Genomic DNA, 25224 nt, shown 5'->3' on the forward strand with positions numbered 1-25224 from the left:
GATAATGATGTTTTGGTTTGGCCAAGGACTTTGTGAGGCTCATGCTCTGCCAGGGAGGAGGGGAAGCCGGGAGGAGGCAGAGACAGGACACCTGACCCAAACTGACCAAAGAGGTATTCCATACCACAGCACGTCATGGCCAGGAGGTAACTGGGAGTTAGCCGGAAGGGCTGGGAGACTGCGGGGTTGGAGGAGGTATGGGTTGGTGCTTGGTCAGGCCTTGGGGGGCCAAGTTATTGGTCGGCTGGTGGTGAGATGTCGTATTCTCTTCCCTCGTTATTTCCTTTATCATTATTATCATTGGTGGCAGCAGTAGTGATCTGTGTTATACCTTAGTTACTAAACTGTTCTTATCTCAACCCGTGGGAGTTGCATTCTTTTTGACTCTCCTCTCCGTCCCTCCGGCAGCAGGGGGAGGGCAAGAAGTGGGGGGAGTGAGTGAATGAATTGCCTGACTGGGTTTAAAACACGACAAAAAGTTTTAGTCATCATTCATTTTTGTGGACTTCTGTCACAGCCCTGCCCAACTGTCTTTTCCTCACTGAAGAGTCCTAGTTTACACCATTTCTGTTCAGCTGTCTGACAGTACTGATTATCTTTTCTTTCCATTTTTTCTAATTCTGTTGGAATCTGTTCACAGTGGAACACGGTATTCAATATGTTAGTCTAATGCAGACCTAAACAATGGTATAAGAATATTCTTTGTTATATTTCTGTTTTTAAGGGTTGATGAAGAGCTCAGTTCCACATCTTTCTTGATAAGAGAACCTTAGAACTCTCATCAGCTGAAGAATGCTAAGATATATTTTTCCCTTCCAGTAGTGTTTCAGGTTTGTTCCTTTGCAAACTGCTTTGATGAATTCTATTATTTCTGCCACGTTGTATGCCTCTTCCAAAACTTGCTTTCAGTTTGATAAGCAAAACTGCTTCGGCATGATGGATGATTCCATGTGGATTGGTCAATCTATCCTATTATTTTCAAAACCTTGTTTAAATTTATTTCTGTCTCAGTTATTCTAGGAAATAGGTGTGTCAGGTTTTTCATAGAATTTTGTCTTTTAATTTCTTCCGTGCTACCTGAGACTAATTTCATGAAACTTCAATATTTTCCTCATACTGCAAAAAAAATGTGATGTTTGGTAGTTTTACAGTATTTTATTCCAGAAATGCCCAGAGCTAGCCCAGAACTAAGATATCTCTTAGAAAGCTGGTAAAAACTAAAGCTAAAATAAAGGTTCTTCAGTCACACTGTGAAGGCCCTCTAACTCTTAGCCATACTGCTTCCAGGGAAACAAATCTTGCCTAGTAGCCCAGCCTACAGTGACCTATTGGTAGTTTTTAGACAGATGCGCCTCTCAGAAGTTGAAGCATTACAATTGAAACTGCCCTACATGGTTTTCAGAATGTTACACTCGCAAGTATGGGAATGTTTAAAGCAGAACTTTTATTACCCTCAATATCTAAAACTAAACACAGTTTGGACAAACACCATCTCATCTAATCCCACTACAAGAGTGAGAACTCTCAAGCTGCAGAGGACTCCAGGGTAGGTAACAAGCCCCTCAACCTAATCACAAAAAATATTAATGCAAAAAGACAGACAGTTGTGACCTTGCAATCATTCAAAACTGCTGCAGATGCTCTGTGGCTGTTTTAATTAATGGGCTTACTGGGTCTTCTCTCATGAAATGATAAGCAGAATGTAATTTGTTGTATCTAAAAACTGGAGGTAGTTTCACTTGTTTTGTTTTTTTGGGGGTTTCTTTTTTTTTTAGAAAGTAAATCTATATTAATTTAGGGTTTTGGGTTTTGTTTATTTGGTTGGGGTTTTTTGTTGTTTGGTTTTTTTTTTCAAAAACTGTTAAAGGTTTCATTCAATCCTATATTATTTTGGGGGGGTTTGATACAATTTTCACAGTCAATCAACTAGATATGAATTCATTTTACTTCATAAAGTGACTTGCAATCACTCAGAAAAATATCCAGGGATATTGTGGGAGCAGCAAGAATTATTAAAAATATTCAGTAAAACTAAAGCTCCCATTTTTCAAAGACGGAGCAAAAAAGGCATTTTAACTTGCATTTGACCCACTTGCATTTAACTAATAACATTAAATGCAAAACCACTCCCAATAAAAGTGGAGTGAAAAATAAGAATATGTGTATATAGGAAAAGGAAATTAATGAAAGGTCTTTAGAATTTCTAGCCCTATGTGGGTAAACAAGATAAAAACACCAGGAGCTAAGCTCCACATGTTTTAGACAAGTTCTCAAGACGTTGAGAAAGTATACTCAGTGTTACATTTGCTGGTTTACTTTTTCCTAGTGTAACTGACCTATAGAGAATTCCCAGGGGATGAAATAGATTCTGCTGCACTTGTTGTTTCTTTTATAATCAGGAAAAGACACATTATAAAATGGCATAATTCTCAAAAGTTTGCTGCTCTAATTAAAAAGTGAATTTTCCCAATGTTTTGCCAAATAAAGCTCTTTTATGACAAATAACCTTTTGATGGGGAAACCGCACTGTTTGGACACCAAAAAGTAATTTTAAGGCTTATCTTGAGTCTGTGCCATGGTAAATATAGGTTAGAGCTTCTTGCCTTTCCTCTCTTTACTGAGGAATCAAAACAGCCATATTACAGGAACCAGGTTGTACAAATATTCTACTGTAAATGTAACTTCAGTTTGGTGTGACAAATTCTCTTCTAATGACATTTTTAGAAGGATTACACATGCTCCTACATTAGGGCAATAGTTCTATAAAATAATGTGGCACTGTTTCTATTAACATAAACTTCCACTGCTTTTGTTTAACTGCTTCTTTTGTTCTGACTTTTTTTTGTCATGTCTTTTTTTCTTTCTTTTTTTGTTTTTTATTTTTAAAAAAAACAGTTTGAGGCTATTTAGGCAAGTTACATTTGAACTGAGAATCTCAGAAAACTTAAAAACTATAAGGCATTTTGAAGACACAGAAAATGTAAATGTTGATAGTTATGGGCTCAGTACCACTCTCACTAACATTAATTCAACAGACTTTCAAGTAAATACAGTGTGAGTCTGTAAACAGTCTCTATTAAAGAACCCACAGGCAATACGCTAAAAGTGAGAGAAGCCATAGCTTCCTAACTTGCAAACCTTGGTCAGTATGGGGGGGTGGGGAAAAGAGGGTGTTGGTCTTTCCCTTAGCTTTGAAGTACCTAGTAAGGTATGGCAAGTTAAGTCAAATTCCATGTGAATGAAGATGTAATGGTGCAGCATCTCTCTTGAATGTTTTTAGTTTATATCCTCAAATTCCTTGGTTTGATTGGGTTCAGTCCTGAATAACAAAGTCCCTTACAAAATTAGCCAAATACAAGTCTGTCTTGACAAGATGCTGAGGGTCTCCTTGTGGTCACTGGAAGCCAGTAGCTGATGTCACATTATGAGAGACACGCAGCAGCTTGCAGATTTTTCTTTTGAGTTAATAAATGTGAAGTGCAGCTAGGCCAACATTAGGTAGGTAGCCCCAGGTCTGGGGATTGTTGGCAGCCCAAGATGTTAAACACTTTCTGTGGGGCTCTTTTCATGTGTTGAGGAAAACATCTGTGATCCTTGCAAGCATGTAATGTTATTCCCAGAAATTAGAAAGCAGTAGGCAGCATCACAAGTGGTAGTGATTTCTCAGCCTGGTATATACACAATAAAAGGTAAGAGGTTGAGGTAGAAAATATTTTGACATCCACCTATGTGTATATGCTATTGTATTTCACAGGGTATATTGAACATCAAACTTCTCATGTCTTATTACCCCAAGAAGACAAGAATTGCAGACAACACAGAACTGCAAGTAATCCATTTTTATGACAAGTTACCAGTTTGAATGAGCAATAGCAAGCATAAGCCATTCTCATTACTGTATTCTCATTGTCCTCCATAGATATCACACCCAGGGAAATCTGTACAGTTATTTTATTTAAAGAATTATGTTTCATGTTACTAGATGTTCTTGAGCTGACCACTTATCTGTGCCAGCCACTTCCAAAACCAAATGTAAATTATCCTTGCTCAGACAGTTCAAGAAATGCACGTCAACAATGAATAATAGTTACGAGCATTTATGAAACATCTAAATGCTTCAGAAAAATTAAAGCCATTCTGCAAATTCTGGTTGTTCAGATTCTATTTTGATGTGTATGCTAATGAGTATACAGTAGGCTGTTATAATGCATGTTTTTTTAATGAATTGCAGAATATACATATGAGCGATAATTAGAGCTCTTGGGAACAGCATTACCTAAATCTAATTTGCTGACATGCCACCGTAAGGTCAAGTAAGTCTTTAAAGAAAAGGACTGTAGTAACCTGAGATCAGAGACTTCCAGACTTTTCTTCAGCTTTGTACCACTGCATATTCATGTATATTTTCAGCAGAAAAATCTGACTCTTTTTGATAATAATTCACAAGGCTCTAAGCCCTTCTGTTGCCGTTGACTGAAACCATTAGACAGTACATTGTAAATTAATATGAATTTCTCATACTATGCCCTTGGTTTTACTCTGTGTTTGTCCTTTGCAGAAAAATATTTTTGAGGATTTCAGCAAAATAAAGAAATTCCATAAACTATTAGGTCTTCCTTGTGACTGCACATCTTCACTGCCATCACTATATAAAATTATTCATATAGCTCAGTTAATTTGTTGGTAGCTTCCTCATTTCGTTCAGCTGCAATTGCTGCTTATTTGAGTTGATGTGTTACTTTTATAACAAGAGATACTGGCACCTATCAACTTACAAATTGCTGTTCTTTACAGTGACAATGTTTTGGTAGAAATTTATTTCCCTCTGTATTATGAGAACATTAACTTCAGAAAACAAAACAGTGAAATGTATGTTTTCATTTCCTGTTTTTTTCCTAAGTCTCCTGATAAAGTCTGGTAAATTCTTGTCAGAAAACATTAGGGAAAATAGGTCCTAAAACCATATGGAATTTTCCATAAACAATGCTGCAGAGGTTTGTGTTTGATTTAGGAGCTGAAAAGTGAGCTCTGAGGTATAGATTACAATTATACAGATACTGTATGTTAAAATATCAATCTCACAACTAATAATTATGTTGAAAACATGCTGAGGTTGCTAACATCTAAAAATATGCCAATAATAAAAGTTTATGATTAGGAATGATTCCAGGCTATAACAGTGAAGAAAAATAATGGATCCTACTGTGGACCCAGAAGCAGAAGGTTTTCTTGATCCTAATGTTACATAGCACAATGAGTTTATTCTGCTTTATCTGGAATACACTAAGTAAATATTTGCCATTCATAGCTCTTTCGAGGAAGTTTGAACATCAACTCCATGGTTTTCTTTTCAATAATTTTTATTTATTTTAGAAGCTCCAGGAGAGGCTAAATTCTCACTCTGCTTGTCACTTCATCAAGGAACTTGCAGTTTGAGTAGCAAAGATAGACAAAGCAGGCCAAAATAATCTAGTCCCATTTTACAGAAAGGGAAGGCCATGACAGTGATAGTTTTTCTATTTAGAGCATCCTTCCAATCATGATGAAATAAATCCCCATTTTTAAAGCTTTACACAAAGACTTGACTTTCCTGAATAATGAAAGCCTTTTCAAATTAATAATGTGAGTCATTAGGTCATGTAATATTCCTAAAGCTAGCAATATGAGGATCTGATATTTTCCTTACATTTATAAAGACATAAAGAGGAGACTTTTTTCTTTGATTTTTTTTTAAAGGACAATTTTCTTAGAAAAAAAAAATTATTAACTGTAGATGGAGTTAGGTTTTTTCTTTTTTTTTTTTTTCTAAAGTTACAAAACAGTGGCTGTTTTCTGGATTTATTTTGTAAACACTGTCTTGATAATAGCTTTTATTTTTTGGAGATCTATGGCATTTCTGAAATTCATCTTGCTTGGACAACATTCATTTTTATTTTTATATTGTCAAGCATGAAAAAAAGTCTTAAGCAACTTTGAGAGAAATATTGTGATAGGAACTAATTTTGTGATACACTTAGTTTATGTAGATCTGTCCTTCTCACTAAATATCTGAGAAAAAAAATACAAAATTTTGAGGTACCTTGTGATCCATTAAATTCCTAAGTAATCTCTTCCTTATATTTCCTTTTTATCGTCATCTCTGCTCTTGTCTCTTCCTTTTATGCAAACTACTTTTCTATAAGATATTTTCACTGCATTGGATGTCCACCTTCTTCCCTCAGGAGGTAGTCTAGTTACTCCCAGTCCTTGTACACAGAGTTCAAGCCATCACAACCACCCTTTCATCCCTCCTTTGTGTTACTCCCCTTTTTTATCATTTGTGTTCTGTTGTCTACCCTTTAGACCTCTCATTTTTATCTTGGCTCGTGCTGCCTCATACTAATCAGAGCCCGTTTTTTCATTTTTGAGTCATTCATCTTCCTACAGTATCTCAAAGATCTTGTTCAGCTCTCTTTTGTCCACTTTTAACTGGTTCTTATTGAATATTATTTTTTACAAAATAGTACTTTGCAAATAATGCTTTTCCTAATGTAGCTTTCTCTACTTTGTGTTCTGCAGTCTTTTCTTTCTGTTGTCTCCATTCATTTTCTTCTGTATTTTCTCATTATTGCACCTGTCTAATTCAAAGCCTGAAGTAGCTCCACCTTTATGAGATTCTCACTGAAATTAATAATGCTCATAAAAAAATAAAATATTTCTATATCTGGAAGCTCTCCATATAAACCCTGCCTGCTTTTCAAAGTGTTCAGGCACAATACAGTGCAGGTTCAGTTTTAAAGACGTCTGTGTGATTTGAGAACAGATCAGGTTGACTGTTCCTATCTGTCCATGGTAGCCCAAATAATTTTACCCTTCACCCCTGTTTTGGGTTCTTGAGTTGGATGTTAGAAGTCTCCGCGTAGTCAGTGGCTTGGTGAAGCAAGGAAACTACTCAACACAAACTTCACAAAGGACACCCTCCTCACCAGAATTTCTGCATAATTTGTTTCTATGTCCTACAAAGAAGGGATCTGCAGGGATTGCAGGGGGAGCCCAAGTGACCAGGGCCAGGAGCAGGGGCAAGCCACACTCTACAGTTCTACATTTTCGTTACATAAACCGATCATGGACAATTGCTGTCCTTTCCAGTTGTAGCACTTCACAGGCTCTTTTTGCTCCACCTGCCCTAGAAAAATTCTGTCAGAAGGTGGTTGGTAGGTAGCTTATCTGAAAACTCATTATCTCTGAAACAGATAAAATTCCAGTTAAATGTCGGAGTAAACCACTATAGTGTAGATGCTTTCTAGACAGTTATTTAGCATATTACTGTAAGAAATAACATTGGTAACTAAAAAAAAAAAAAGATCTGCTGCGCATGTATGTCAGTGTCATATCCATGACACATGAGATGATATGGTATGTCAATAGCCAACTATTGATTTAGACTTTGGGCCTAATCCAAAATCCATTGCATTAACTTAATATTCATAATCAGATCCTGAAATTGGAATTTATTGTCAGTGTTTATATGTAGAGGTATAGAATTCTGAATGTAAATAGAAAAAAATGATCACACCTTAGTGGTGTTTAATAATTCTGAATAATTTTCTCTCCTGACTTCTTCACATCTCGATAAAATCAGAGCAAACCCAAAAGTATGCTTAGCACCATAATTATTTCATTATGGGTCTAAGGACAAAGTGCTGGAATTGTTAAAAGTCTTGTGGTAAGCCCACTGAAAAATGAATAGAAGATTTTCCATTGCCTTCAGTAAGCTTCATGTAAATTCCAGTATCAGGCTCATCCTTCACATATTTGTGAGTGAGCCAAGGCTCACCTGTTTGAGTGTTTTATTTAATACTTCACAGCTTCTGGTAGAAAAGATGTGCTTTCTTCCATCTGCAGAAAAATTTCTGAGGCTATGTGTAAAATCTATAATATCTATACCCATACATATATATGAAAACTAAAATATATACAAATGGCTAGCTGTATAAAAGTTCCTTTCATGATGAAGGAAAAGTTTGTATGTGTATGGGAAGCATTAACTGAAAACACATGTCTGGCCAATGCTTTCCTTAAAAATACTTCTGATAAACTTAGTTTTATTAAATCGTTCCTTATGAAGCTAGCTGAAATGCTGAGATGATAATGGTGGTTGGTAGCTCTAGACTTTCTATGATTATTACTATCTTCTGAAGCAATAAGCTAAAATTTTTAGAAAGGGATTTTTAACATGCTCTTTCACTGACCCAGCAATTTTTAAAAAACAAGAGAAAGCCTGTTGTTTGTCTGGACAGTCCCTATGTCTTTATTCTTAAAGTATTTACCTGGTACTCATTTATGTTTCAGGGGCTATGTACAAATGAACATACCAATGAGAGCTGTCATTAGCTGCTTACAAACAGTACAAAAGCTGTTGCAACTGATATGAATGTTGACAAAATCCTTGGTCAAACAAAGCGGCATCTGTGTTTTCCCCTGCTTATGCTATCAGCCATGTAACCTCTTTCAGTAAATGTTATCATAGACATGGAAAGTCTCCCAGAACATACCTCATGGCATGGATTCTCTGGCTGGCAGGGAAGGGTGGGTTTTGCTGTGTGTTAGATTTCTGGCTGACAGAACCAGCAAAGTCTCACTTTCAAAGAGAAGGCAAGAATACTTGACTAGAAGCCTTTTCCTCAGGTATTGTGTGTCTCCAGCATTGATACGTGGAATATTTTTCAGGGCAAACTTTTAAAAGTTTGGATTATGTTAATGCTGAATTAGGGAAAATAATACTTTTTAACATTTGTGTACACACAGAGAGTTTGGGTTCTGGGGAGGAAAAAGGAGTTTTTTCAACACTGAAAGGAACCCCATCGTGCTGTAAAACACAACATAAAATTAGACTTAAGTTTTCCAAATTTGTATGGATGTACTTAACTTTATTACTTTGAACAATCCTAGGCAGTCAAAGGGTACAAAGCCTGAGAACCCAGGAGGAAGAATTTTACTATTATTATGATATAATTATCATTATCTTAACTTTAAGCTCAGAATTCCATGTCTTTAGAGGTTATTTGTATCCATTTTAATGGTCTAATTTACTTTCAGATGTGAGCAGCAATCCTTGTGAGATTTTTCTGGAACACTTCGAATTCCCAGATTTGAAAGTACCTTTTCTGCCAGTTATCTGAGGTGAGAATCAGGTCAGAGGTATTGTTTAAACAGCTTCAGTCTGAAAAAGAAAAGATTACATTTTTACTCTTTAAAATGTGAATATTTCTGAGAAACCATCCTCATTCAAGAAAAAAACGTACCTTGTTTCTCTGATGCTTGCCACATAACCTTAGAAAGGACAATATTAGATCGTGCCTGGCACAACACAGCTTATTATTCTTATTACAAATTATTTGCTAAGTGCCAGCATTGTGCTGCTTCACAGAATCAGGAAGAGAAGGAGACATTACTCCTGCCATGAGGATTTTGCACTCTAAATAGGCAGATCAGATAAATCCATCTCAAAATGCATAGAAAGATCTATGGGAGAGACCTACAAAAGCATGTTGCTGTGTTTTCATTTGGGTAGATAATAATGTCTTTGTTGAATTAATCAGTGGACAGAATAAGTTAAGTAAAAAAAGTTCTTTTAATTAACATAAATATCACATGGGGCTGATTCCAGGACAAACAGGTACATAGAAGCTATGCAAAAGTAACCCAGAGGCTGAAACAAGCTATAATAGGATGGCAAAGAAGGACAAGTTGAAGGCCAAGGACAGAAGTTTAGGCTTGATATGAAAGATCAAAAAGCCAAGGAAGAGAAACAGAAAGGAGAGTGATACGGATCTTGTGCAAATAAAAGACTTGCATAGACTGAGATACAGACTGTTCAATTAATTTATAGCAAAACTTCCAATATGCTTTGATTGTCTCTTGAAAATACCAACTTATCTAAGGAAGTATGACAGAATAATGTAGTTGTCAATATGTTGGTAGGTGAAATGTGCTTTCAAAAAAGTAAGAATATATTTGCAGAATGTATCTGGGGAAACATACCAGGAATACCAACTTCCAAACACAATCTTACTTAAACAATTTTAAAAAATACAGAAGAATTTTTTTCTTGTTTAGCTTATTTTCTTATGGCCTTCTGTTTCCTAAAGCTTTGCTGGTCTTTTACTCCCAAATGCCTTGAAGTGTTGTAGCTCAACCTAGTTTAAATTTCATTTCTCACTTTGGTACATGAGATGAAAGCTATTCTTCCAATTAAAAAATATGTTCTGCTGTCTCATACTAATGAGTAATTATCTATTATCAGATATCTCAGGCTTAGATAATTAATATAGCCTTTGAAACAGTATGGGTGAATGGTCAAGTACAGCCAATTAAATTAAGACAATGATCTGTAACTTTCACTGTTTTAAACTATATGGCTTGATTCTGTAACAACTGTCATGTATTAAATTTCTGTGGTATAACTAAAGCATCTGTTTTAGAAAACAGAATATTCCCTGGTTATTAATAAAGCTGGGGCCACTTTAATTGTTTTTGAATGTCAGTATAGTGTTACCCAATGCCTGCTGTGTTACATTCAATTCACTTTTAGGCACAAGATCACAAAAACAATTTCACTGAAACCCACAGGGAAACTGGATGTTCAGATTGAACCTTTGTCCTTTAACTATAATGTTTTCATCTTTAAAATTCAAACTCCAGAAAAAAAAAAACAACAAAAAACCAAAACCCATAGCCTAAAATGAAATAACAAATCTCTCAGCAGTTGCTTGGGGCCACATGGAGTAACACCACCACACGTGCTCCTAAGGGTGATCTTAAGAGCATTTTGCCAAATTTAAAGTCCAAAGCAGCTCACCTTCATTCTCTCAGTTCTTTTGTCAGGGCTGTGATTTGTCGAAGGACTCATTCTTAGAACCCGTGTCAGTTTGATGAAGGCATACATTTTAAATGTAATGGAGAGTGACATTAATCCTAGAACTCTGCACATCCACCCATACACAAGATTTGCAACCCCAGTTTTAGAGCCTACTTTCTAGTTCTTGGACAATTTCAGCTGCAGGACAGCCTTAAATTCTCATACTAAGGAAATTATCTCATTTATATTAGGATGAAACAGGAATGTTTTCTGGCCTGAGCAACAACAAAAGAGTTATACCAGGTTAGCTGTATTGCATGAACATCATAGCCTGGGTTTGCATGTATAAAAGCATGCATGCACATATTTGAAATATCCGTATTCTTTCAAAAGAGTTTTGAGCTACAGGATGCTAGGATAGTTGTAGTATGTTCATTTGATTAGTTGATTTTCATTCTTCTAATTTACAGTTGTTAAGATTTGAGGTGGATATTGATAACAATGGAGATTGTTAGCTCTGAGGAGCCATTTCACCAATAGTTTGCTCCTCTTTCTGGAGACAGGATGCTTACATCATACATCTTTGTTGCCGTAACCCACATTCCCTGATGTGCTCTGTGGTCACTGATCATAGATGTTAGTTAAAAACCTGCAGTTGGCTGAAGATTGTAACAAAATATATAATATTTATTAACTTCTAGTAAACCCATCTGTATTGGTCCTTCAATTCTAGCTGGCATTTGACAGTCCATGTATGTGAAATTTCCTTAAGAAGAATATTAAGTTTGTTGCCTATTGTGGAGAAAATTTAAAGATATACAAAGATGTTGATAAAAGGTGGAATTTTAACTTAACAGAAGAAAAGATCACATGGGTCAGTTATATTTATGACTTGTGTTTTGTCAGTTAAGGCCAAGGATGCCTCAGAATGTCTCTCAGAAGCATGGCTTCAAGACTAGAGTGTTCTATTTGAGAACTTGCACAAAATGTCTTCTGTTTCTATTGTCATAGCTACTTTAACCAGTAAAATTAAAACTTGGCCTGTCCAGCTGATGTTTACAGATTGAGTTCTCTTTGGGACTGACCACTACCCTTACATCATTTACTTAGAAGGCTTTTTTTTGAGTGTGGTGAACATCTGAACTTTGTCTTTACATAGTTTAGCCTTCTTTGAAATAGGAAAAAGAGAGAGGTATTGTGGTGAGGTATGACACAGTGTTATCACTTGAAACTGTAATTGAACAAATGTTACTATAATGTCATTCCATTCTACACATTACATTATTTGGAGACGATGCCAATGCTTTGGAACATGATTGGTTTGTTGAAAAAAAATGCAGATTGATTGAAATACAATGCTCTAGTTGTACAACTAAAAATATTTGCAGAATTAAAGGTGAGATAGTCAGAAGTGCATAATATTTTCTAGTTAACTCTTACAGGTGTCTTGTTGATTTTAACGGGCACAAACTTACCCAGACACTGGAAACTCCTGTTTTACAAATAATTGTTCCATTTACTTGAAAAAAAAGTAATCATTTTACAGTGCTAGTATATCATATATGTATCAGACAGTGCTAGTTCTCCAATATTATCAATTTAATATGCCTAGTCTCTAATTGTGGTGTGACAAAGGGATAACCCCAATAAGAATGTTCTATTATTTTCTATCATTTGCTTGTGGAATTAAAATCTGTCAAGCTCGTACTCAAAAATGAAATTTCTCGGAAAAAAAAAAAAGGCTTATGTGCTTTTGTGTTTACAGGACTGGAGCCTAAACTTTCATACAAAAGCTTCCATGTTGTTAAGAGGCACAGTAGAATTCACAATAAAATGGAATGAAAACACGTAGTTGTTTCAATGTCAATTACAAAGTCTTTAAGATCATATGCAAGACACTGCCTATTCAGGTACATCAAGGGGACAATACTATAACAATTAATTCTCTTCACTCTACTACCATCAGGCACCAAAATACGTTTTCTCCTATAGTTTGTGTTAAAGTTACTCACGATCCTTATACTTCAAGAAGAGACCAGAAAATATAAGTTACCCATTAAAAACAAACAAACAAACCCCACAAGCCTTCCTTTGACAATGAAGCAAAAACATATGCTGTCTAGTGACACAATCTTCAGCTCATTTAATTGAGAAGGGGATGGGCATGAAGACCTTGTAGGTGCTGGATTATATTATCCCCAAGACATTTTTGATAATGTAATTTGGGACAGTCGTGTATTCCAAAAGAAAATTAAATTACTCTTTGTTGTTTTCGTGATTACCAGGGACCAATATTTTCTAGCGGGGATGTTTTTTTCTACCCAGAGAAAGTAGGAGTTGCATTAGAGGCTTTAAAATTAATCTCAGTTTCCCTTCAATTTGGTGACAGAATTTTAACAAGTTGCTTCCCGGATCTCTTGAGAGCTTCCCCCAGCATCTCATTCTGTTAAAACCTTAGATGTACCCCTGCAAGTACTATGGAATTTAAAATACAGTTATAAGCATTTTAAAATTGGCCTTGCTACATCACCACTATTAAAATTTCTATTAGTTTTTTATTATATGTAATTCCCCTATAGCACCATAGAGTTGTCTAATAGCAAATTTACTCTTCTCTGTTATAGTTTATATGGGATAAAGGTGGGAACAGTAATGTAATGTAAAATTCTCTGTTCACTTGTTTGCAACTTTTTTTTTTCTTTTTATTTGTTAGTTTTTCTTAAATTTTTACCTTGTCCTGTATCATATGTAATAGATGCACTTTTGCTGCATAATGGCTACTTTGTCTCATTCAGCTCCAAAGCATGAAGTTTTCCAGCACCGTATGTAAATTGTTCTCTTCAAGTCAATTGTCTTTCACAACTTTCAAGTAAAACATGGCTTCTTTCAAGCTCCAAACAGGCCATCAACTCCCTGGTTTAGTCTCCTAAACCAGAGAATTTCTATCAGTTTTTTGTGCAGTTTCTATTTCAGAGGGAAATGAGGCAGATGATCTGTGTCAGGGGAAATTTGTTGTACATAGCAATATTTATATGGTGTTCTATACAAAACTACAGAGATCCCATGTTCTTGAGCTGTGGGCTTTACTATGCAATTAGTTAACGATTTCTCATTTTTGCTCAGTCTAATGTAAGAACATATTTACACAGAATAATTTTTGCACTTATGAACTAGCAGCAAAAAAATAGTGCTTTCTTTCAGTTCAGGAACATCACTCAGGTTTAGCTTATGAAGGCTGAATTATTGTAGTAATCCCCTCACATTTCTTTATAATACTAATATATATGTGGGAAATTACTATGGAAAGAATATCATGCTGACTCTGGTGAGGTCAAATTTGGTTAGCAGGAAGAGAAGATCCACAGCGTGGATTAGTATTCAATTAGAGTGGAAAAATACCCAAGGAAAAGACATTGTAGGGACAAAAGTTATACACTGAGCAGAAGCACTTGATGGATGTTTAAAGCATTGTAAAAGAAAAGACAACTCATTGTTACACTGGAAAATAAAGTACAGCTTTATGATATTGGCATAATAATCTTCCAGACAGTAAAAAAATATCATCTTCTAGCATACTGTGAAGTCGAGGAAAAGAAATATTTCCAAAACTCACAGGTTTCAGTGTCATTAAAAATACAATATTAGTAAAGCAGATATAAAAGGCTGGGTATGTGAGTGGATCAAAAAACAAAGCAATTATAGTTTGGCTGGAGGATTTGAAGGATGCAGAGAGAGTTCTTACTAAATCTTGAAAGAAAAAAAGAAGAAGGAAGTCAAGTGTAAAGGAAATCAGATATTATTTTTTCCTGATCTCTTGCCAAACACCCTGTTGAAGAGGCAGACCTTTATTCCAGTAAAGAAAGTTTTCTTGCCAAAAATGTGGAGGTGGCTACTTTGTTCCCAGCCAAGTTTAGGATGAATTATGAAAATAAAACTTACATCTACTGGGACCCTCAGTCATCTGAAGATCTGTTGCAACATGTTGAAAGTGACTTAATTCAGGAAGATCTGGATTCTAGCTCAGGCTCAGAGGGAACTTGAGGACTTTATGGTTTCCCTTTTTTCTATCAAGTTTTATAGCCCACATTTGTAGTAAAATAATGTTGTTTGAAGTTTGTATGTTTCATGGGAGTGGTGTCTTGAAGAAGTTTTTTCAGTTAAATGGCACCAGATGGAGTGTTCAGTTTGTGACAGGATTCCAGTGTTCGGATTGAAATTATGTTCTTTATTTCATGGCTTTATGGTATCAGCAGCTATTATACTGGAATATATTCTTGCTCCTCAGAGAAATTGAATAAAATGCATCTTGGACCAATTTTGGAAAAAAATAAATGCTATGCTTAGGTATTACCAGAAAGGATTTTCTTCATGATGAGATTTCATTATTTCATATCAGAGTACGAATTAACTTTTCAATTCAATAGTATGTCTTGGTTCTGTTTTGACTATGTGACAAACCCCAAAGATACATAGGTAGGACAGAACAAATCCTCATAATCAACAATAATAATTAGTATTTAGTGTGAAATATTAATAATTAGTATTTATGTACTAATATTAGAAGGTAGTACTTAATTTTAACTTTTATTTGCCATCTTCGTTTATGCTGGTGTCCTCTATATTTTAGAACCCCTACTTTGTCGAAAAATCGAAGGTCAAAGAATGAAGGAAGGAGATCATCATTGGTAAATGGCAGGGCAGTAAGATTGCTACGAATTTGGTCATTGTCTTGTAACAACTCTTTATCCAAAGTAATAGGGGAAAGAAGGCTGCGGAATAGAAATTACCAGCCAAAGAACAAAAGTGAAAGAGATGTCATGAATTATTTTAGAGGAGAGAGGTCATCTCTATAATGTGTGAAGACCTTTAGAAAAAGAAAGCATAGCAGTAAAATGAGAGTGTGAGTGATTTTATCTACCGTCTTCTTTGAAGAAGACTGGGCTCCTCCGCCCACAAACTTTTAGCAATGGCAAAGACTCTAAAGTGGGAAGATAAACATGTGGAAGATTTTGTCTTCCCTAGAAAAAACTGGCAGAATGCAAAGAGTTTTTATAGTAGGAAAGCCTGAGGAGACCAAACTCAGGTCTCTCTTGTTGTGTTCTTTAGCAAATACACTTTCTATACTTATATTATCTAAAGAAAAGGAAAAATAAAAAAAGATAAATAAAGAAATATTTTAAACTTTAAAATGTTCTCCAGTGGTTAGTATAAAAGCAAACCCAGTCACAGGTGGGTGAGAAATCACCAGTGTGATAGAAAGAGTTGGAAAGAAAAGTTAGTGGGAAAGTTTGAGACATCTCCTCACTCACTTTGAGCTATAGGAGAGTTAGATTATAGAACAGCTGATCCTTAGAACAGGTCCATACAGTAAGAGCCTATCCCATAGAGAGTATTTAGCTTCTTAGACACATTGGAAATCTTTTTGTGAACCGATTGGTCCCTAGGTAGTGTGTCTAAATCACATTTAAAACTGAGACTTAACCTAGAAGGCATTCAGACATTCCTCAAAGTTTTGCTCCAAGTCAGTCATGTCTTTTAAAAACTAAAGGAATCTCTTGATTTGTAACCAGAAACATTTTGAGAGCAAGAGGAAATTCTGGAATACACATACTCCCCGAAAGCAGAACTCTTCAGCAAGAAAACCGCAGACTCCCGCCAGAGCTCAGCTCAGGTTTCCAAATAACTTGAGGTGTGGCACACTGCAAAAAATAAGATTTATAATAATTCCTTCATACATTTTAAATATATGACTGAATTGTAGGAACAGTTAACTCATGTCTTCTCTTTCGGGAACAAAACCGATAAAGGGGCACTGTCATGTCTTCCCTCCCCCAGTAAAATGATTTCATCCATTAACATTAACTGCTTATTTGTAACTTTCTCAAGCAATTAATTTTAATACCTCCTTCACCTAAAAAGAAAAAAAATGCACTGTCTTTAAAAACTTGAATGAATTACTGTTGTTAAGAACTAAAGGAAAAAGATATTTCATTTCATGAAGGAACTGCAACTACCATAGTCTCTTGGAAAAAAAAAACAGATAAATAATTGCAGTTATGACAAGCGTATAGAGACCAAGACCTTTCTATTTGCTCTTACATCAACTTTGATAGCTATAGTGTTCTGTGAAGGCCAAAGCAGATTTGTAATTTTTGCATTGATTTTCCCCACAGGTCTATACAAACAAAAAAAAAAGAAATAAAAAATCAACTAACCATATAATCATAGAATCATAGAATAGTTAGGGTTGAAAAGGACCTTAAGATCATCTAGTTCCAACCCCCCTGCCATTGGTAGGGACACCTCACACTAAACCATATCGCCCAAGGCTTCGTCCAAGCTGGTCTTGAACACTGCCAGGGATGGAGTATTCACAACCTGCCTGGGCAACCCATTCCAGTGCCTCACCACCCTCACAGTAAAGAACTTCTTCCTTATATCTAATCTAAACTTCCCCTGTTTAAGTTTGAACCCACTACCCCTTGTCTTATCACTATAGTCCCTAGTGAAGAGTTCCTCTCCAGCATTCTTGTAGCCCCTCTTCAGATACTGGAAGGCTGCTATGAGGTCTTCTCCAGGCTGAACAGCCCCAACTTTCTCAGCCTGTCTTCATATGGGAGGTGCTCCAGTCCCCTGATCATCCTCATGGCCCTCCTCTGGACTTGTTCCAACAGTTCCATGTCCTTTTTATGATGAGGACACCAGAACTGCACACAATACTCCAGGTGAGGTCTCACAAGAGCAGAGTAGAGGGGCAGGATCACCTCCTTCGACCTGCTGGTCACGCTCCTTTTGATGCAGCCCAGGATAAGGTTGGCTTTCTGGGTTGCAACCAGCCAACAAACCGCAGAAAAAAAAACAAGCTGATGAAACACTCTGAAGTTCAAAAAAAGAAAACTCTGGGTTTCAATAATCACATTTAGGTCATTAAAATTCTCATGTTAAAGGTATTTGACTAATTTGCTGCTCCTCTTCCCAGTGATGTCTTGGACTTTCAATTAATTTATTTTCAAAGAGATGGGTCTTCTTAAAGCACACGGGGATCCTTATTCACTGAAATGTCATGACAAAGGATCTCTCTTGATATAATGATTAAACAATTCAAGAAATACCCATTCTTGAATCAGTGATGACTCCAAATATTCATTGCACTGATTGCATTTAACAACATAACTCGTGCATCATTCCTTGCCACTGCCATGCCTGGTTGTGGACACCATTTGCTCTCTAGCTCATGAACCCACAGACAGCTTTCCCTTTCCATCACAGTCACACAGCACTTGTTTGAAAAATCTAGTGAGCCATGAATTGTTAGTAGCCCACACTCCACATGTAGAAGACTATGTAGATCAATCACATCATAATAATTCCAATTATTCCAGAGGAAAAACAGTTAACTTTTCCTAAAAAATCTGCATGTGAACATTATACCTGCTTACATAGCTTTATTTTTAAATGTTATTGTGACTTTTTCCACTATTTATTCTGCTTTTTATTACTTTACTTTTGGCCATCCAATCATACTGTATTTCCTAATCTTTTGGCTAGACCTGTATTCATGCATCCTGTAGTGTTTTCATCTTTTTGTATCGTTGGAATCTTTGTGAAACATTCAAGCTTTTCATTTGAGAAATGATTTTTCATCTTTTGGTGATGTAATGAAGCCTTCAGAGTTCTTTCCTGCCAAGTCCATTGCACGCTTTTATTAGCACTTACACAACAATAGTTCATACAAAAATTTATATATTTCATATATAAATACATATATCATGCATATAAATGAAAACAGTGGAAGTGGAACAAATAACACTGCTTAATCTTTGCTATTTCTTCCTTAAACAGGTCAGCTGTTTTCCCTTTTTTCTTATAAGTAATCACCTTTCCCATCTGAAACAAATTAACTCCTGGGGAGGATATGTTCTGAGAGCTTTCATATGGTCCTTGTTACCAGGGAAACTACTTCTTTTGTCAGTATGTATTCTGAAGCTCACAGACAGCGTAGATTGCTTTGTAACATCAGATGACAAGAGACAGCAAGGGCCAACTAGTTTGCATGTGGTTTTGGAGCAAAAAAGAATAATTAGAGACTCTCACAGCACTGGCCAACATTACTTATCCTGGACAGCTCTTCAAAACAGGTGTACAAAATAGTGTGGTTTATCTGTGTGTTCAGCTCCCTGTAGGTTGATGAAACAAATATTGTCGGGGGGTGGTGGCAAGAGGGTGGGGGGATGCAGCACAGACCATCCATCGGTGCTGGGGAGTCCTCTGCTGGGGGACAGTATGTCAGGCATGTGCTGGACGGCGTATTTTCCATATTAGCCACTAAAGACACTTCCCTTTGAGCAGGTTCTTCCTGTGTAGATGCATCTCATCTTGAAAATGATTTGTAACATTTATTTAGTTTTTGTCACTACACTGTGTGTATTTTTCTATGGTATTAAGCCTAGGGCTTCCACTTCCTAATAGAATATAGTACCTGAGAGCATATCTTCCTAATGAAAATGCAATTTTTTGAATGTATGGTCTGCTTTTTTATTTTCAGCAACCAAAATCAACAGGCACAGTGAAGAAGTAAAACAGAGCTATGATTGTACCTAATAATAATTACGGCTGTTTCAGAAGTTTCTCTGGTGTACATTTTTAATCTGTAATGAGCTCAAAACCCACACTGGATTGAGGGAGGTATTTGAATTTAAAATGACTACTAACAAACAAGATATAAAGTTGAACCGATAGTGAGAAATACTGTGCCATTAACAGCTTTTGAAGATCTCACCAAGGCTTCTGTTTTCAAAACTCTGTTAATAACAAGGCTAAATATATGTGGTATGTCTTTACCAGTTTGCATTTTTAACCACATTACTTTGTCTAGAATTTTATCCAGAGGAGCTGGTTTGTTTTAGAAGTGAAGAAAGACTAGATTGATGGATCTAGAGCATTGTTTAAAAAGGAAAAAGGAAAAGGAGAAAGGGAAAAAAAAAAATCTTCTGGACAATCCATTTTCATTCTTTGGAAGACTAAAATAATAAAATCATGAGCACTGGCTGCAGAATTGGAAATATGACCTCAGTTTTAATCATAATCATTCCACCATCATTGTAATAGTCCTGATGAGTTGAAGTTCAGTCTTGAAATCCATGTATATGAATGTAGCTGCAGCACATAAGCATGAATAGTGGTTATGATCACCAAAAGTGTAATACATTGGCAATACATATCAAACAGTACTTGGAAACATTCTGTACTATTACTCTGAGCAGATCACCAGTTAGTGATGATTCAACAAGAGGAATACAATCAGGAATGATAAATAGTAGGCAGCAGGCCAAGTGAAATAACTAGTAGTACAGAAATGAGAGAAGAAGTGATTAAAACCACTGCTTTTTCTGACATGGCACCAGATGCATTAAATACTAGCACAGAAGTAAGATTTCTTGCCCAAAAGCATGCAATCTAAACAGAGCTTTTATGTATATGATGCAAGTTAGTCCAAGAAAACCAATGGCACCAGATGCATTAAATACTAGCACAGAAGTAAGATTTCTTGCTCAAAAGCATGCAATCTAAACAGAGTTTTTATGTATATGATGCAAGTTAGTCCAAGAAAACCAGTGCAACTGGATAGCAAATTTATGAATGCATTTGATATAATGGGGTGTAAATAATTTTCTTGTGATTGCTTATGATTTTCAATGCATAACAATTTTCTATATAAGGCTCATGTTTCTCAAAGGTACATTTAGTGGGCCTGATGCAGCAAAAAATATGGATGTGTGTTTACATCTCAGAACCATGTACACAATAATTTTAGATAAACTCTCATTTGCATCTGATTTCAATGGGCCATAAGCATGTGCTTCGGTGTTTTGTGAAAATTAAGATTATCCCACTTCCTGCTAAAATAACAGACATGTGGAGAATAAATCATAAAACCTCTTTCCTGTGGGACACTGGGCAGTAATCCAAAGTAAAAGAGATTAGAGCATGTGAAAAGCTCAGGTGAGCTCTTCCTTGGATTCTGCAAACATGGTATTTTCAGGTTGAGTTTGTAGCTAGCAGGTTCTGCAGGAGCTCTGCAAAAGCAGAGCATTTAGACCCTCAGGGAAGAGAGAATGCTCTTCCCAATCTCTTTTACCAGTGGTCTCCCTTGTCAATTAAAAGGATGCCAGCTACTGTCAGCTAGGAGTCTGTCAAGCCCTTAGTGTAAGATGCCTGAAGGGAGGATGCAGATTAAAGCAGTGTAAGAAAAACAGATGTTAGAGCATGAACTAGAGATGTTCTGAAATTCAAAGAGGTTGTTCAGCCTTAATGTGCTTAATTATAGAATTCCTTGTTGCTGTCATTAAAATTGAACCCTGCTGTTAGCTCATTCATCTGTGCTCTAATTTCCATTAAAAATGTTCAGTTCTCTTAGGGGTGGTAGGACCACCTAGATTTGCCAATCCCTGAGATGTTGCATCAATAGGAAAAAAAAAAAAAATTCTCTTTACGATTTTGAACTATTCAGTGGTAAATGTAAAAAGGAAGTCCACTGCTTAAATTCCAGGACTAGCGATTAGACGATCTAGATTTTATTACATTAGATAGATTCGTGATGAAAAACTAGCTCCCTTGAAAACCTTGAGAGTTTTCCTATTAACTTCTAAAGACCCACGATTTCTCCCTTGCTGTTAAAGTTGAAGTTAGTAATTCAGGTCAGCCTTTTGAAAAGGCCTCAGAACTACAGATCTTAAGAGAATACAGAGCATCCCAAATATGAAGCATCAAGCACTGGTGAGCTCTTTTATGCAAATTCTGTATCTCATTTTTGATTCCTTCATTTTCCTATGTTGAAAATAACAGATAATTTGGGGGGTTATAGAGAAGTTTTACTTATTGATATTGGATTATTAATCAATGAAAATAAAACAGCTTTAGAAAAAATATTAAAAACTGCATGTGATTAATATTCTTGCTCTTCCTTTCTTCCTGATCTGAGTCAAAACTGTATTTTCAGTTTTCTATATAATCTTACAGTTTTCGAATTTATTCAGTCTAGGATAGAATGAAAAATGAGAGCAATTTGGTGAAATACATTCTTTTAAAAATATTTGGAAACTACACTGAAGACTTCCTTTCAGTAAAACAAAAACTGTTTTTAGCTAATGTTAAAAAAAAATCTTTTTTTATATGAATTTTGTAAAAGCAAAAGTTTTTCACATTTTCATGAAAATATTTTAGAACCATAGAATCATTTAGGTTGGAAAAGACCTTTAAGGTTATTGAATCCAACCCTTAACCTAGTGCTGCCAAGTCCACCTCTAAACCACATCTCTAAGTGCTTATCTACACACCTTTTAAATACCTCCAGGGATGGGAACCCAACCCGTTCCCTGGGCAGCCTGTTTCAGTGCTTGACAACCCTTTCAGTGAAGAAATCTTTCCTAATAATCAATCTAAATGTCCCAGGGTGCAACGTGAGGCCATTTCCTCTTGTTCTATTGCTGATTACCTGGGAGAACAGACCAACCCTTGCCTTGCTAGAACCTTTCTTCAGGTAGCTGTAGAGAGCAATAAGGTGTCCCCTGAGCCTCCTTTTCTGCAGGCTAAACAATCCCAGTTCCCTCAACTGCTCCTCACAGGACTTGTGCTCCAGACCCTTCACCAGCTTTGTTACTCTTCTTTGGATGCACTTCAATACCTCAATGTCTTTCTGGAAGTGAAGGGTCCAAAACACACTATTTGAGGTGTGCCCTCACCAGTGCCAAATAAAGGGGGATGATCACTTCCGTAGTGCTGCTGGCCACGCTATTTTTGATATAAGACAGCCACCTGGGCACACACACTGGCTCATATTCAGCTGCCTGTCAACCAACATCCCCAGGTTTTTCTCCACCAGGCAGCTTTCCAGCCACACTTCCCCAGGTCTGTAGCATTGCAAGGGCCCAAGTGCAGAACCCAGCATCTAGCCTTGTTGAACCTCATCCGATCGATCCAGACTGAACAGATCCCTCTGCAGAGCCTTCCTACTGTCAAGCAGGTCCCCTTTTTTAGAACATTGACAAATGTTCTACAGAAAGCCCAAATACTGAGACTTGGGGAATACCGCTTGTGGTTGGCCATCAGCCAGTGGTTTCCAACCAAGGAACATATTAGTCCTAGCCGCCTCAAGTCATAAGGAAAAGAAAAGAAAATCAAGGAAAATGTAAACCTCATATTTCAAGTTTCCAGAAAACAGAGTGAAACCAGTCGGGATTTATTTTTGCCGCATAAATATTTAAGTTAAACATAGAGATGAAAAGGTTGAACTTGTGCCTACAGGAAGCCCAGGAACAATCTGAGCTTCCTTTTCAGGTTTTGAATGAAATTTGAATGAATTACATTCAGTTATGTAAAGACGCCTTCAAATATGGTTAAGGACTGGGGAGAGGATCACCCGCTCCTTCAAAGTCACTCTATGGGAAGAGACCGAAGTGTCTGGAAAACACTGGGATGGATTTCATCATGGCAGCAGTTACAAGTTATGTGCCTGAGACAGTGTGAACCTGAACTAGAGAAAAAAGGCTTCTAGAGCCACAAGTATTTGTGTCCATTTAATAATAAATGTCAGCATAAAAGGACTGACACCAAAACTCAGCATTATATCATCACGTAAGAACTGCTTTGTTGCAATGTTCACTTTTTCATATACCCAGCTCAATAATTTTGTCTAGAATTTTATTTGATTTTTTAAACATTTTGTTGTCTCTCACATAACATTGACTCAAAAACTCTGAATTTCACATCTAATACCTAAATGGTGCTTTATAGTTCTCAATATATTCTCTCATTAGTACAAAGGCCGCAAGCTGTCAATCTAAAGGAATTCTGTACTTTATTCAGGAACCTAAATAATTGCTCATAATAACCTGCTCTTAAAGAGATGGCTCTCATTTGCATATATAAAAAACGTGATCAAGTTTTCAGATCGTTTTTGTATTTATAATTGGGAGCAAGTACTATTTGATATACTAGATATTTCTCAAAATCAATTAGGAAACTCAATAGAAGCAAAACACTTCTGTGAGTTTAATTTATACTACATGAGCTGATTACTTTGAAAATTAGCACATCAGATTTTTGTTATCACTCTTTCAATGTATCAGCCCTGGCAGTACCTGTGACTGTATTGTAAATTATCTGTTTCTGTTGACATTCCTACAAGTAAACCCATATACTAAGGTACTGCTGAATAGTGAGCAGAGTAAGGTTAGGAAAGGAGTCCAAGCAGCATAATTCGAAAATGAAAATATTCATAGAAACATATGAGGGACTGTTTTCACAGCTAGTTATCATAACCAATCACAAATGCTGCTTCAGAAAGTGTCTTTCAGTTTTAGGAACTAGGTTGCTGAAAGAAAATCCAAGTTGTTTATTTATTCTTTAGTTGAAGTATAACTTAAAATCATTTTGGCGTGGACTATATGCAGAGATATGGCATATTTGGATGACAGTGCCCTTTCACAATGGCTGTAGCTTTTTCCTGGGAGAAAAATATACAGAACATAGAAGACAGCTTAAGACAGATATTCACAGGATTTGGCAGGTAGCAGAGAGAAAATGGAAAGAAAAGTAGAAATCTCCATACCTCCATAAATCCTTTTTTTTAAAGGATCAATGAGCATCATTGCTAATCTATGCGTTCACTTTAATATCTTTGTTCCAAGGAACTGGTAAAATGGAACAAAAAGGAAAGGCAATGAGCAAAAATCCTCATAGACATACCCTTCTAAATCAACTCAAAACGAAACAAAAAACAAACACCAAAACCAAATCCCTAGTACCACAGTACATAACCCCTGGTATGTTTGAAATCAAAACAGAGTCTGGGCTGTACCATATTCAGCACAAAAAGAGCTTCCAGATCTGGCCTTCAGTCTGCTTGTCTGAACAAATTATTCCACTATTTCTCCACTTTGCTGGTTTTGGCTGGGATGGAGTTATTCTTCTTCATTGTAGCTGATATGGGTCTGTGTTTTGGATTTATGATGAAAGCAGTGTTGATAACACAGGGATATTTTAGTTACTGCTGAGCTGTGCTTAACACAGAGCCAAAGCCTTTTCTGCTCTTCACACTACCGCACCAGCAAGCAGGCTGGGGGTGCACAAGGAGGTGGGAGGGGACACAGCTGAGACAGCTGACTCCAACTGACCAAGGAGATATTCCAGACCATATGATGTCATGCTCAGCATGTAAAGCTGTGTGAAAAAGAAGAAAAGGGCGGATGTTCAGAGTAATAGTGTTTGTCTTCCCAAGTAACTATTATGCATGATGGAGCCCTTCTTTCCTGGAGATGACTGAACAGCTGCCTGCTGATGGGAAGTAGTGAATGAATTCCTAGTTTTGCTTTGTTGGTGTGCAC

Source organism: Pezoporus flaviventris, unplaced genomic scaffold (genome assembly GCF_033815535.1).
Source record: "Pezoporus flaviventris isolate CSIRO_AGI_PZ_B2104156 unplaced genomic scaffold, CSIRO_AGI_Pfla_v1 ptg000007l, whole genome shotgun sequence".
In the NCBI taxonomy this organism is placed as follows: Eukaryota; Metazoa; Chordata; class Aves; order Psittaciformes; family Psittacidae; genus Pezoporus; species Pezoporus flaviventris.